The 13,516-nt window shown below is 39.1% G+C and overlaps 1 long non-coding RNA gene across 1 annotated transcript; it reads left to right on the top strand.

Annotated features, from left to right (window-relative positions):
* Positions 1-10,476: 10,476 nt before the first annotated feature.
* LOC148930392 (uncharacterized) lies at positions 10,477-12,904 on the top strand. The gene is made up of 3 exons (XR_016137386.1): positions 10,477-10,606; positions 11,610-12,212; positions 12,709-12,904. It is a non-coding gene; the product is annotated as an uncharacterized LOC148930392 (long non-coding RNA).
* The last annotated feature ends 612 nt before the right edge of the window (positions 12,905-13,516 follow it).

Here is a 13,516-nt window from a genome sequence, read left to right on the forward strand (position 1 = left end):
TGCTAAGAGTAGAAGTAGAAGGGAGTTAGTTAAAACCGTCGTCTCAGTCACCTTTTTCGCCGTTGGCAGATTTTTGAGTCGTATGCGCGTCTGTGTCAGTGGTCCCGTGTACCTTTATTTCTTTCCTTTTTTAGCTTAGTTGATCCAGTCTAGTTAGTTGATCAGTTTTCCCCTAGTTAAGTCTTAACCCCAAAAGTAAAGTGTGGCTGCAGCCAACTTTCCAAATGTCTCATTTCTAACCTCAACCGCATCCATCTCTGAGGGATTCGACTCTTGCTTCCCTTTACTAGGTTAATTAGTATTGTGGGTTAAGGTCTTGAACGCTCTCTTCGTCCAGTAGTAGTTATCCAACTTGCACCGGTCACCCCTAAACCTGATCAAGTTATACATGCTCTACGTGTTTTAAGTTTTACTTGTGAATTGTTGAGCGCGAAAGGGATCAGTTTCATCCATTATTTATATATTTTATCTATTTTGGTATTTTGACGTGTTTGGGGAGAAATGTACAAATTAGAGCCTAAAAAGATAGCTAAAAGTCGAAGTTGGAAATCAGGAGCTTTCGAGCCGACTAGCGGTCCACTGCAACACAGCCAGCAACCGCAGAACAGACAGCGGTCCGCTCTAGTAAAGTTGTGCTGAAAAGAACACATCCAGCGACTGCTGGAGTGTGCGCAGCGACCACTCCAAGAGATCTAGTGGCTACGGGATGATTGCAAGCGACCGCTGAAACAAAGCGCAGCAGCCTGCTGGGAAAACGTGGCGCACAGATTTGACCTATTTTCTTCCCAAAATTTACTATACTGTGTTGAATGTTTGTCATATATGTGGTACACGAATTGAAGGCTATAAATACACCCTCAAACCTCATCAACAAGATGATCTTTTTGCTGCATAATTCCAGAGTAATATTTGAGAGTTCTTCTTTGGGTTTTGAAGAAGGAATCAAGAGAAGATCAAGACTACAAAGATTTTACCTTTGGGTTTTATTTGTTTTGGTCTTTATGTTTTCATTGTTTTCCCTAAGAACTATGTCTTAGCTTGTTCAATAATATGTAACTAAATTCATAGAACTCTAGGGATGTGTTAGTAATGACTTTGGTTTTGCAGTTCCTATTTAGTTAATATTCATTTTATTCTTACTTCGTTTCTATTCTAAGTTCAGGATAATTGCTTCAAGTGAGTGACATATTCTGTGATGATCTATTGACTTGCTACATAATCGTGAGAGGAGGTTAGCGAGTTAAAACGGCTTAGTTGACACTACAATTAGTTTTCCTTAAAACGGCACTGCTAATTGAGAGTGAGGACTTTTCAAGGGTCTTAGGAGCTTTGAGGAGTTACAAATCTAGGATTGACGCCCCTAGTGTGTGCAACCTACGCTTGTGCCACATGGAAAAACTTAGGTAGTTGGAATTTGTATAACCATAATTGTGAAAGCACATCTGATACGCTCAGATTTTGCAATGTTTTAAGGCCATTATTTGGTCCGTTTTTTATGTCAAAGTCACTCTACATGTCCATTAATTGCATATTTTATCTATTTTGGTATTTTGACGTGTTTTGTGAGAAACGCGTATATTTGAGCCGAAAAAGGGAGTCAAAACGCAACGGCGACCGGTGACCGCTGGCGCCTGGCGGTGAGTGAAGTATAGCTGCCTGCCTCAAAAATTCAAGCTTAAAAAGGAGTCTCGTCCGCAACCGCCGGAGGATGTGCGGCGGTCCGCCGCCAAAGAGGGGTTGACTATGGACTACCGCGCGACGACCGCCAGAGGAGATGCGGTAGCCCGCCGTGAAAAACGGCAAATCCGATTTGACCTAGATTTGGGCCCAAGATTTACCATATTTTTAAGATCTTTTCCTTCCATGATGAGGAATGACTTTCCCCTATAGATCGGACCTCAAGCTTCATCAAATTAGAGCTTCTTTTTGAAATATAAATTCCCAAAGATTAAAAGCTAGAGTACGTCATTGTGCAAGGAGTTGAAGAAGGATTTCAAGAACATAAACATCAAGAACGACAAGAATTCAACCTACGGGTTTTATTTGCTTTAGTTTTATGTTCCAATTTTTTTCCCTTCAATCTATGTGTTTAGATTATTTCATTATGTGTAACTAAACTCATAGGATTCTAGGGATGTGTTAGTAACGACTTTGGTTATACAATTCCAGTTTTTTTTATTTAATATTCGTTATGTTTTTACTTTATTTCTTTCCTAAGTTAATCTTGACGCTTCATGATTGAGTGACACAATCGTGTATGATTTAATATAACTTGCTTCGTAACTGTGAGAGAGTTCTAGCGAGTTAGGTCCACTTAGTAGACGCTACAGTTAGCTTCCTTTAAAATGACACTGTTAATTGAGAGTGAGGACTTTTCAAGGGTCTTAGGAGCTTTTTGGAGTTACGTGTTAGGATTGTCATCCCTAGTGTTAGTAATCAACGTTTGCATCACATGAGCATAAGCTAGGTGACTCGTCCTATCAAAGTAATAACTCTGCTAGGTTATCGTAGTTTGGAATTTGTATAACCGTAACAGTGAACGCACATCCCTGGACCCTTATCTCTATCGTTTATCTCTGTGTTTTATTTGCATCAAGTTGTTATTTGCTTTCAATTGTTTTCAGTTTCCAAATGTTTCCAAAATCTTTCGGTTCTCCATATAGTAATTGAGTTCTAGTAGGAGATAGACACTTTGTGTTTGTTTTCCCCGTATTCGATATCCGGTACTGACCTTTGGCTATACTCTGTATACTTGCAAGTATTAATAGTGCAAAAAAATAGTGCATCAAGTTTTTGGCGCCGTTGCCAGGGAAGACAATTCACTTTGGAGTGATATCTTCAAACGGACAATTTTACTACTTTGGATTTTAATTGCTTTCAGTTTTTATTTAAGTTTTCATCTGTTTTTGTTTTTGTATCTTTCAGGTTTTGTATGCGAACGCGTTCTGGGAAGGACAGCCTAGAACCGCTTGATCTAGAACTCGAAAAAACTCGTAGGAAAATAAGAAGTGAAAAAGGATCAGGTTCAATAGGTGACAAAACGGACCTCGAGACGCTGCAGGAGATGGTACAGCTGTTGATGGATGAGAGAGATTCGGAAAAAGCAGCCCGCGAGGCACTGGAGAAAAAGAACAAAAAGATAGTACCTGTGATGAACATGTTCAATCACGGGAATATGGTTGCTTTTCCCAAAGGCCCTCGTGTAGATGCTAATAATTTTGAGATACGCATTACCTTATCCAAAGGGTCGAGCAAACTCCTTTTGCAGGTAGGGCCACAGAAGATGTCAACCGCCATCTCTCCAAGTTTGTGGAGATGGCAAACACTCTGAAATTGAATGGTGTCGACGACGATGCCATAAGGGCAAACACTCAGAAATTATACCAAAACCAAAAATACTTAAAAATTAAGCAAAAATTGTCAAAAACATGGTTGGGTTGTCTCCCAACAAGCGCTTATTTTTTGTCTTTAGCTTGACGTTCTTTGAAGCTCATGAGTTATCCCCCATCGTGGGAATTCCTTTGGGGTGCCTTTGTACCTACAAATTCGCAATGTGAGCACAGATCGAAGAAAATTATAGTAGGATACAACACATAGTATTTGGCAATCCCCCAAACTTGAACCAAATCAAGGTGTAAACATAATCACATGAAAGACCAAGTAATCCACCTTGATTCAAAAATCATCCCCCATCAAGATCTCTATCCCCCACTAATTTGCTAGAAATTTCAACAATAGACCAAGAACATGCAAAATAATATAAGGTCAATAATTTACACAAGTCATGCAAGATAAAATAGCTAATTCAACAATGCTATCAACATGAACTATGCGTATCAACAATCAAATCAACAAGAAGAAGCTAATTCAAGCACACCCAACAATGATCAATTCCAATAAATCCAACTCACAAAATCACCAACAAAATATCAAAAGTATATCATCCCTATCAAACTCCATGGTAAACTACCAAAATACATATACCAACAACAAAGTCATCCAATATAAGTATTCAAGATCAAAGCTCAGAAATTACAAGAAGAACGTACCTTGCGTTGGTTAACAATTGAGCACAAGAACAATTCGGTAGAATCCAAAGAATTTAATAGAGTGATGTGAATTTGAAGTGTGGGTGTGTGAATAATTTGGAGAAATAGAATTTAAAGAGATGGGAGAAACATACCTTACATGAAAATCTTGCGTTTGACACGCTGCGGCAGTCGCTGACTACAGTTCAGCAGACCATCGTGCATGGTCTGTCCTTACTGTTCTTCTGTTGGCGGGCCGTCGCAATTAACGCGGCGACCGCTAACCCAACTCCTTTCACAATTGAAGTACTCTAGCTTTTGATCTCTGTGAATTGTTTTGCAAGTATAAGCTCTCTAATTTGATGAAGCTTGAGGTCTTATTTATAGGGGGGAGCCAGTCCTCATTGTATCAAAATATGGTAAATCTTGGAGCAGATCTAGGGCAATTCGGATTCGCCGCCTTTCTCCGGCGGGCCGCCGCACCTTGGCCGGCAGTTGCCGCGTTGGAGTCCAGAGTCTCTGTTCCTTCGGTGGCGGACCGCCGCATGACTTCCGGCGGTCGCCGGGCGAGACTCTCTTCCAAGAGTAATTTTCCGAGGCGGACCGCTGCACTGCTCTGACCGCCAGGCATCGGCGGTCGCCGTACAACTTCACGGCGGTCGCCGGTCGCAGTCTGACTCCAGATTTCCAGATTTTGCGTTTTGGCTCCGTTTTTCGGCTCAATTATGCTCATTTCTCAAAAAACACATCAAAATACCAAAATAGATCAAATATGCAAATAATGGACATGTAGAGTGATTTTCACATAAAAAACGGACCAAATAATGACCTTAAAACAGTAAAATCCGAGTGTATCAATGGAGCAAGTCCAAAAGAAGCTTGATGAGGATAAGGCGAGGCAAGCAGCTCGAGTGGACGACATCAACAAGAAGTGGGTGGCGAAACAAAAATCTGGGGACTGCCCCATGCCTGGCGGACCGCCGCGACCACTGCAGCGGCCGCCGCTGACCCACCGAATGTAGTTTGCCCAACCGCCGGCGGACCGCCACATACACCGCAGCGAGCCGCTGCTGAGAAGGCAGAATCGTCCACTAAGCAGGAGCTCGTGCGACGATTGTACTCCCTTTTCAGCCAAATAGGAAGATCAAGCTTGAAGATCAATTCAAGCAATTCCTTAACATGTTTTGCAAAGTCCATACGAACATTCCACTTGTTGAATCGTTGCAAGAGATACCAAAGTATGCAAAGCTACTTAGAGAGGCGGGAATGAGGAAGAAAAAGCCGACTAAAGCCGACCTTAAGCTACCGCATCACTGCAGCGAGATAATCCAAAAGGAAAGGGCAGTGAAGCAGAGAGACTCGGGCCAGTTCATCATTAGGTGCCGAATTGGAGAAGAAAAAGTTGACAAGGCCCTTTGCGATTTAGGGTCTAGCATCAATCTAATGCCACTGAAGTATTACGAGAAGCTCAACATTGGGCCTCTCAAGACTTCAGACGTGACTTTAAGATTGGCCGATAACTCGGCCATCAAAATAGTAGACATGATCGAAGATGAGTTGGTGAAGGTACACAATTTCATCTTTCCTTCCGATTTTATTGTAGACAAAAATGTCCCCCTAATTTTAGGCAGAGATTTTCTAGCCACTTGCAAAGCTTTGATTGATGTAGGTCGTGGCGAGATCACTATTAATGATAACTACAGTCGCTGCACCTACAAGATCGAGAGCGAAATGCTTAAGTTTGAGGAGGCTAAGCAAGCAGAGATGGAACGGCAATGCAGGGAGGTCAGGGTGACCGACTTGACTAAGCCTCATGATCCATTCGAAGTGGAGGATCCTTCTACCTCCACTATCTACATTGTCAACAAGGTAAGTCGTTCTCCCAAAAAGAAGGAACCTAATTCTTCTAACTCTGATTCGCAGAAAAAGGAGAAAAACTGTGACATCCCTAACCCGAAACATGCATCATTTTGCACAACTACATATTTATATTGTCATTTTAGGACTAATTGTTATATCATATCTTAATAGTTAAACTAATAGTATATAGTATATGACATATAATGCCACGTTTTGGCTATATAATATAGGCTAAATTCTATAAATAGGGTTGTCTCGAAAAATGCTTCCATCAATAGGTGTTTTTTTTTTCTGTAAATGGGTGTTGCGCATTCTTAGAACGCGCATTTGAAATACGCATTCTAAGAATGCGTAACTAAGGTGATTTCGGCGGTCAAACCAAATAATCAGAAATTCAAACTAAATACGCATTCTTAGAATGCGTATTTCAAATACTATTTGTTCCTCGTTCTCGCGGTCGGTATAGAAAAGCAAGAACACGGAACCAGATGGACGAAAATGAACCTGATCAACCCAGGAGACAGAGGAGTTGCAAGAACTGTAGACAAGTAGGGCATGGCAGGCGTAACTGCACAACGGGGCGCACTGTGTTATTGTTTGTGGTTTGTAGTTGGACATTATTTACTACTATTTGATGTTGTTGGTTTGTAGCTCGACATTATTTACTACTATTTTGATTTTGGTTTGTAGTTGGACATTATTTACTACTATTTAATGTTGTTGGTTTGTAGCTGGACGTTATTTGACGGTTTCATTTAAAAACTTGAATGAGCTTTTTTTATTAACTTATAAAAAAGAATTGAGTTTGGCAAATTGGGGAAGATTAAACCATTATTAGAGTGAACAGAAAATAGTAGTACTAATATTCGCTTAAATTTTATGATTTTTAAGATTAATAACTCTTTCATTTTTGTTTGGGATTTAAAAAATGGAATTGATTTTTTTCTAAGCATGTGTGCTATGTAAATGTATGCAGTGTGTAACAATATGCTTTTTTTTTATTATCATTAAAGTATAGATTTGTTGGAAAAATTATTATATATCAGCATTAACGATAAATTGAATAGTCTTTGAACGTGTACACCATACAATTAAAAACTAGCTAATACTTAGTATGTATATAACGATGGATAAAAGTAAAATATGATATTATATTAAATGTAGAAAAATGTAGAGATGAAAACAAATGTAGAAAAATGTAGAAGAATGGATTAAAAATTAAACAAAATGTAGTTAAGTTGAATATCACAAATGTTTACGTCTAACAAACAACCACAAACTACTTGTAAGTACTTGGTGTAAACTTGGTGGCAGCTACCCCTTTGGATGTACGCGAGGATGTTCTTCTAGTAAAGAATCTTGTTATATTCCGTGTCAATCCTTTAGTGGAGAGTGAAGAACTAGAAGCTGCCCAAGAAGCCACCCCAGACTCATGACGAGCCTTTGTGCGTGACTCGCGCCAAGCTGTCTCATGTGCCTCATTGTCCTCAGCAGCATCATTCACTTCAGCCTCATCCTCCTCAGCATCGTCATCCTCCTCAGCCTCAACCTCCTCCTGTGTTTGTAATCTTACTCCAAAATATTCATCAAGGTTAACATCAGAATAATATTCGTCACCCATCATCTGTGCACTTGATCCAGCATGCCAAGAAGCACGCGGTGGGTCACTGCATCCTCCGCCCATCTGCGAGAAACCTGCATCCCGTCTATACCCTGGACCGCCAATACGGACACCTGGCCGTCCTTCGCGCCTAGCGTTGTGAATGATTGGTCTTGTAGTGTCAATCGCTGATCGCTGGGTAGGCACAAAATCAAGACGTTCAGTCTCCCCACATATTGTCATACAAGTCGACACCATGTTCAGAGCACGTTGGATGTCCTAATGATATGCCGTCTCAGATCCGCTAAGGCAGTGATACACAAAAACGACAAAAAAAAAATATTACCATCATCATATGTGTAGAGGCAGTCTCATGGATGCCTGGCTGGCCATGGATGCCGGGTCTAGTAATGTAAGTCACAGTGATTTTCCGAAACCAATTCATGTAGTCAGTATTCGAGGCATCTGTATACACCTGTTGTTCTATTTCTCCCCGATTCCTCCAATACTGAACGTGGTAAGCATGATGAGTTAGCCAGTTTACGGATGACTTACCTCGCCTTGTACTTTCCCATCTCTCATAATTGTGGAATTGAGTATCATTACGAAAAATATGTTGGGGGTTTCCAAACTGTCGTGCAACTCGATGACCCAAATACGACTCCACAATATGATAGCAAATGAGGTAGTTAGTGCACGCCCAAACATCCATCCCACGCGTGCACTCCTCTGGTAGAAGACGACGATCCAACTACGGCACCCAAATAAACTGGAAAAAAAAGGCTAAAAAAAGAAAAATATTCAACAAAGAAGATTACGAAATATTTTAAAAGTGACACCTGATTGTCGTGCAAATGAGCCAATTGTTCCTTATAATAACTTTGAACATGTTGCGGGGCTCTACCCACATTCAATCGCCCCCTCCAACTAATAATTCCAAAAAATACAAAAATATTATAAACACGTGATATAGATAACTTAATGACAAATAATAAAGATGTAACTTACATTATTCCACACGGTGTCGTACCATCATACTCAACCCTATCAACAATCTCAGGTCGAATATTGGGTATCCTCTCCCAAGCCCACATCTGTAGAAGGGCCAATGGGCCACCGATATTTTTCTGCTTTTGACACGAAGCATCACAAAGGTAGTGATATAAAGTGGCAAGCGCTGCTGCACCCCAACTAAGTTGTGAACATTGATTCTCGTCATCTAGTAATAGAATGTGGTGGAAGGGAATTTTTCTCCCCGAAGTGTCTTGGAGGATCAAACAACCTAGTAGGAGTAGCACAAATATACGTGCATGTTGCATGTAATAATGCTCGGGTAGATCGTCGTCAAGACGGTGTCTAACAACATCCTTCAGTGTAGTGGCATTAAATCCCCCCAACTTCAATTCAGCCTGACTAGGTTCTATACCCAAAAGCGACAAACACGTATCCACCCAGTTCTCTCTCGTGCGGTTCACTTATGAAAGGATAACTGGTTCACCATCGACCCTTAAACCCCAAAGCATCTCGATATCTTGGAGGGTCACTGTAGCTTCACCAACTGGAAGGTGAAACGTGTGTGTCTCGGGACGCCACCTCTCAATCAATGCCCCAATAATAGAAGCGTCCAACATCTTCGGCTTTCCACAATGGTACACGCCACCAAAACCCATCCGCTCTATATGCCCCAACACTCGGTCATGCATTGGAGCTTGAAAAATGTTATTATCCAATTTGCGTGGTTGGAAGGTGTCGGTATCATTCCCAGAGATTATGCTTTCAGTTATATGATGCGGTTGCAAGTAAAGTACGCTCGGATCTTCGGGACCACAATGCAAAGGATACTCCCCAGTTGATGATAATGCCATTGCTATATATACATTAATTAAATTTGGTCAGCATTGCACTAAGCTAACTATACGGAATAATGAAGTAATGAAGATAAAAAAAGAACTTGAACATGCACAAAGACATACTACTCAGTAACATATTTGTTTAGCTAAAATTGTGAACACCAAATTTTAGATCATACAATTTTTCTTCCTCAACTCAAACAATGAAACCCAAAGATTGTTTTTTTTTTTTTACTCTTTCCAATTCCACCATTAATTTCATGTATGAAGTGAACTAGCTATTCAAATCTCAATTAAAGAATCAATTCGCATACGCATTCTAACGAAGCTTCATCATCAACTCACAATGCACAATAAAGACAAATATAAACTTAATCTCACAATGCACACATTCTTGTTTCAATTCTTCCAAAAAAAAAAACAATTCCAAAAAAAACAAACCCTAGGCAAAGGGGAAACAGGTATAGAGAGAGAGGTACCATGGGGGGAGGGGGAACGTCGGCGGCGGCAGGGGCAGGTCGAAGAAGCAGAATGCGCGGTCTGCGATTCTCTTCTGGAATGCCCAATTTTAATCAAGTGAAATACGCATTCTTAGTTTGAATTTCTGATTATTTGGTTTGACCGCCGAAATCACCTTAGTTGCGCATTCTTAGAATGCGCATTTGAATGCGTATTTCAAATGCGCATTCTAAGAATGCGCAACACCCATTTACAGAAGAAAAAAAAAAACCACCTATTGATGGAAGCATGTTTTCAGACAACCCTATTTATAGAATTTAGCCATATAATATATATGGAACAATTTTTTTACTAATAAAACCTATGAGTATATGCATAATCGTCTATTGCTTGGGCTTATAAATATATATGTGCATTTAAAACATATGTAAATATATATATTGCATGAGGGTGTCTTATTAGAAAATATATAAATAGAGATAATGCATGGAAATATAAGAAAAACTATTCTATACTTTGACAAATGTGAGAGAAAAATAAAAGAAAATTCTTGGTAGTGACATGTAGCTGAAACGTGTCCCTTATTTGCTTCATTTGATGCTTAGTGTATTTAAAAGAATGTTTAGATATTAAATCATTCATCCGTCAAGTCGGCTATAGTGTTGGATAGAAGGAAAAAAAAAAAGATAAAAACAAAGGTGAACTCCTCCGTGAGAAAAATAGTGTTGATGTAATTTTTGTTAAATGATCAAGGGCTATAGATCGAGAAACGAGAATAAGTGCCCGACCAGATTATCTATCTTAATCAGGTGTGTATAAATCACATTTTTAATTTTACATATTTTTATGTGATTGATTGTTATGTGTTAAATTGGAGTGAATATTTGAATTATATGATGTGAAACTAAAATGATTATGTGTTATTTGATATTGATGGTGGAATATGATGTGGATATGTCATTTGTGTAATGCATATGTTTATCTATAGTATTGGAGTTAATTTATGGAATATATGGATATATTATTGGTGCAATGAATATATTGATGTATGATATTGGAATTATATGAATCATGAAATTAAAGAGGATATGTGACAATCTTGCCCTGGGTCTGATATCAATGGTAATGAAAATAGACCTACGGGTCATATTCAATGATAATGGATACGGGTCAAAGAATATATGCAAAGAGGGACCTTCGTGGAAAGATCAAATCAAAGAGGGACCTTCGTGGAAAGGTCAATATGCAAAGAGGGGCCTTCGTGGAAAGGTCAAAAAGTAAAGAGGGGCCTTCGTGGAAAGGTCAAATAATGAAAAGGGACCTTCGGGTCGTATACAATGAAAATCCCGGGTAGATACCAGGCTTGACCAGTCACAGAATAATGAAAAGAACGGAGAGGCATATGCATATGAATATTAAATTGTTCATGATATTTATTACTTCTGGTGATATATTTTGGTTAAAGAATATGTTTGATTTTTGAGCTGTGGAATTAAAGGTAAGGTTTATATACACTGAGTTGGCTCATACAAACCACTAATATTTTTCAGGAATAAGATATCAATGATGCGTGGGTTGATGTGAGTTACAATTATTATAAGGGTCGGTGGCTGACGCGTTTTGGCAACTTTCTCCTCATCATTTTTGCATGTAGATAAATGTGTAGTATATAGAGTGGTGAGAGGGTCCCACTACGGTTTAGAATGTTTTGAAATATGTACATGATAAATGTCGGTATTCGAAATTATATAATATGTGTTTTATTTACTTGATGTGTGGATTATTTATTTTAAATTGTGAATTTATTTATAGTAAGCGCATAAGTCATAAGAGTTGGGGTGTGACAAAAACAAGAGGAAAAAGAAGAAGAAAACACCTAAGGAAGACCCTAAGATCTACGTGGTTAAAACTAAGAAGGGGAAATACAAGTGGTGGAAAAAGATAGGAACCAATATGATCTAAATGTCGATTTTCAGCACTAGGATCGTTGATCCGCCCAACTAATGGGCCACTTCAAGTCGAGACGACGACTCAAAACAAAGGCGCTTGTTGGGAGGCAACCCAATTCTATTTTTCTTCCTTTTATTTTCATTTTTGTTTTCCTTGAAAAATAAATTAATTAGTGGTGGTCGCCACACGTGTGTTCAAGTGTGCAGGTTAGGTCTGGCCTAGGGCAGGCTTAGAGTGGGTCGGAGAAACCGCTGCGCGGGCCGCGGCGGTCGCCACGGACAGACTAGAAACGGGAATTCGCCTTTAAAAGCTATGTTTTCCTTCTATTTTCTCCATTTCTTCTATAATTCCTTCCTTGCACACACCCCCACCATTATAAATCACCAAATTCACATACTCACACTCTCATTCTCTCTTTCCATTCCAAGTTTAAAGCTTTGTTCCTTCAATTCTCTTCAACACAAGGTATGAATCCTACACTCAATTTCTGAGTTTTGCTTCAATTCTTTCATGGATTTTGGTCTTTCATTGATGAATTGTTCGGTAGAAGCACTTATTTTATGTTGGGGGATGATTGTGTGTGCTTATTTGTGTGTGATGAATTGTTGATTTTTGAATAGTGATTCCCTCTTGTTCTTGAATGTTTATGTGTTGCAATCATATTCATAGCATTATGAGGCTATTATTATTTCCATGAATTGCAGTACTTGTGAATTTTTAGAGATTGTTGATTTGTATTGATTTATTGTTGATACGTCTCTGCATGGGGGATGGATTGATGTGTCCTATTTTTGTTGATTATGCTCTACATGTTAACATGCTACAATTTAGGATGCTATGTTATACAAACTTGCACATGATTGTTGATTTTTTATTTTTGCTTAGTTGAATGCAAGTTTAGGGGAACCCTTGTATGCCTATTTGTTGGTGCTCTTTTTAAGAGTATGGATTTCTTTTGTAGGATAATGGCATCAAAGGGAAAGCCCGAGAACGCCAAGAACTATGGCATTAGCCTTGCCACGGATGAACAAAAGGCTATGTGGAAGAAGGTGTGGGCAAGAGAGACGGCACCCTCGAGATTGTTAGAGTTTGTATACTAGAAATCACGTTTCGAGTGATTGAATACTGTAAAACTCTTATTTTATTTTTTAAGGAATAAAACAGATTATTTTTATCATAATGTTGTTATGTTTTACATTTAATGGGTGTTAATTGCATGTTTAAATGTATAAGTTAACTTAAAAAAGTCTAAGTCTTTGTTTTAGTAGACCGGTTGTGGGCGGCGTCCACTTTAAGGTAACACGGTCAGTCCTAATCAAAGAAAAAGAAGAATTTCACGACCTAGATGGAATTAGACTATCCATCATGAAAGGTTGCAATGTCAGTCCGCATATTTCTAAGTCTTACTGAAATAAGATGACATTGTATGGTAAAGCACTGAACGGATCTAACAGCAAGACTTGTCCTTGGGCTATCTACTGAAAGGCGAGGTCTTGATAAATATTTGTTTCTTAATCAATGTAGGTTAGCATTGAGTATACGGTATTGATTATGCATTACTTTGACTTATCAAATGGTGCGGGTTTTTCGTAACCCAATAATCCTGATATATTGGGTAGTGGTGATTAATATCAAGCGGTGCTAGGATTGCTATTATTTTGAATCGTGCGCGAGGTGAGACTCGTTCGATAATGTCCTCAAGAGGAGCGCGAAACAAGGTTTTATTATTCAGAACCTAGCTAGTTGGAGTTTGATTACTCTATGAATAA

The sequence above is a fragment of the Salvia hispanica genome, chromosome 3, assembly GCF_029641045.1.
Source record: "Salvia hispanica isolate PSC_SH4W2 chromosome 3, Shi_PSC_v1, whole genome shotgun sequence".
Taxonomy (NCBI): domain Eukaryota; kingdom Viridiplantae; phylum Streptophyta; class Magnoliopsida; order Lamiales; family Lamiaceae; genus Salvia; species Salvia hispanica.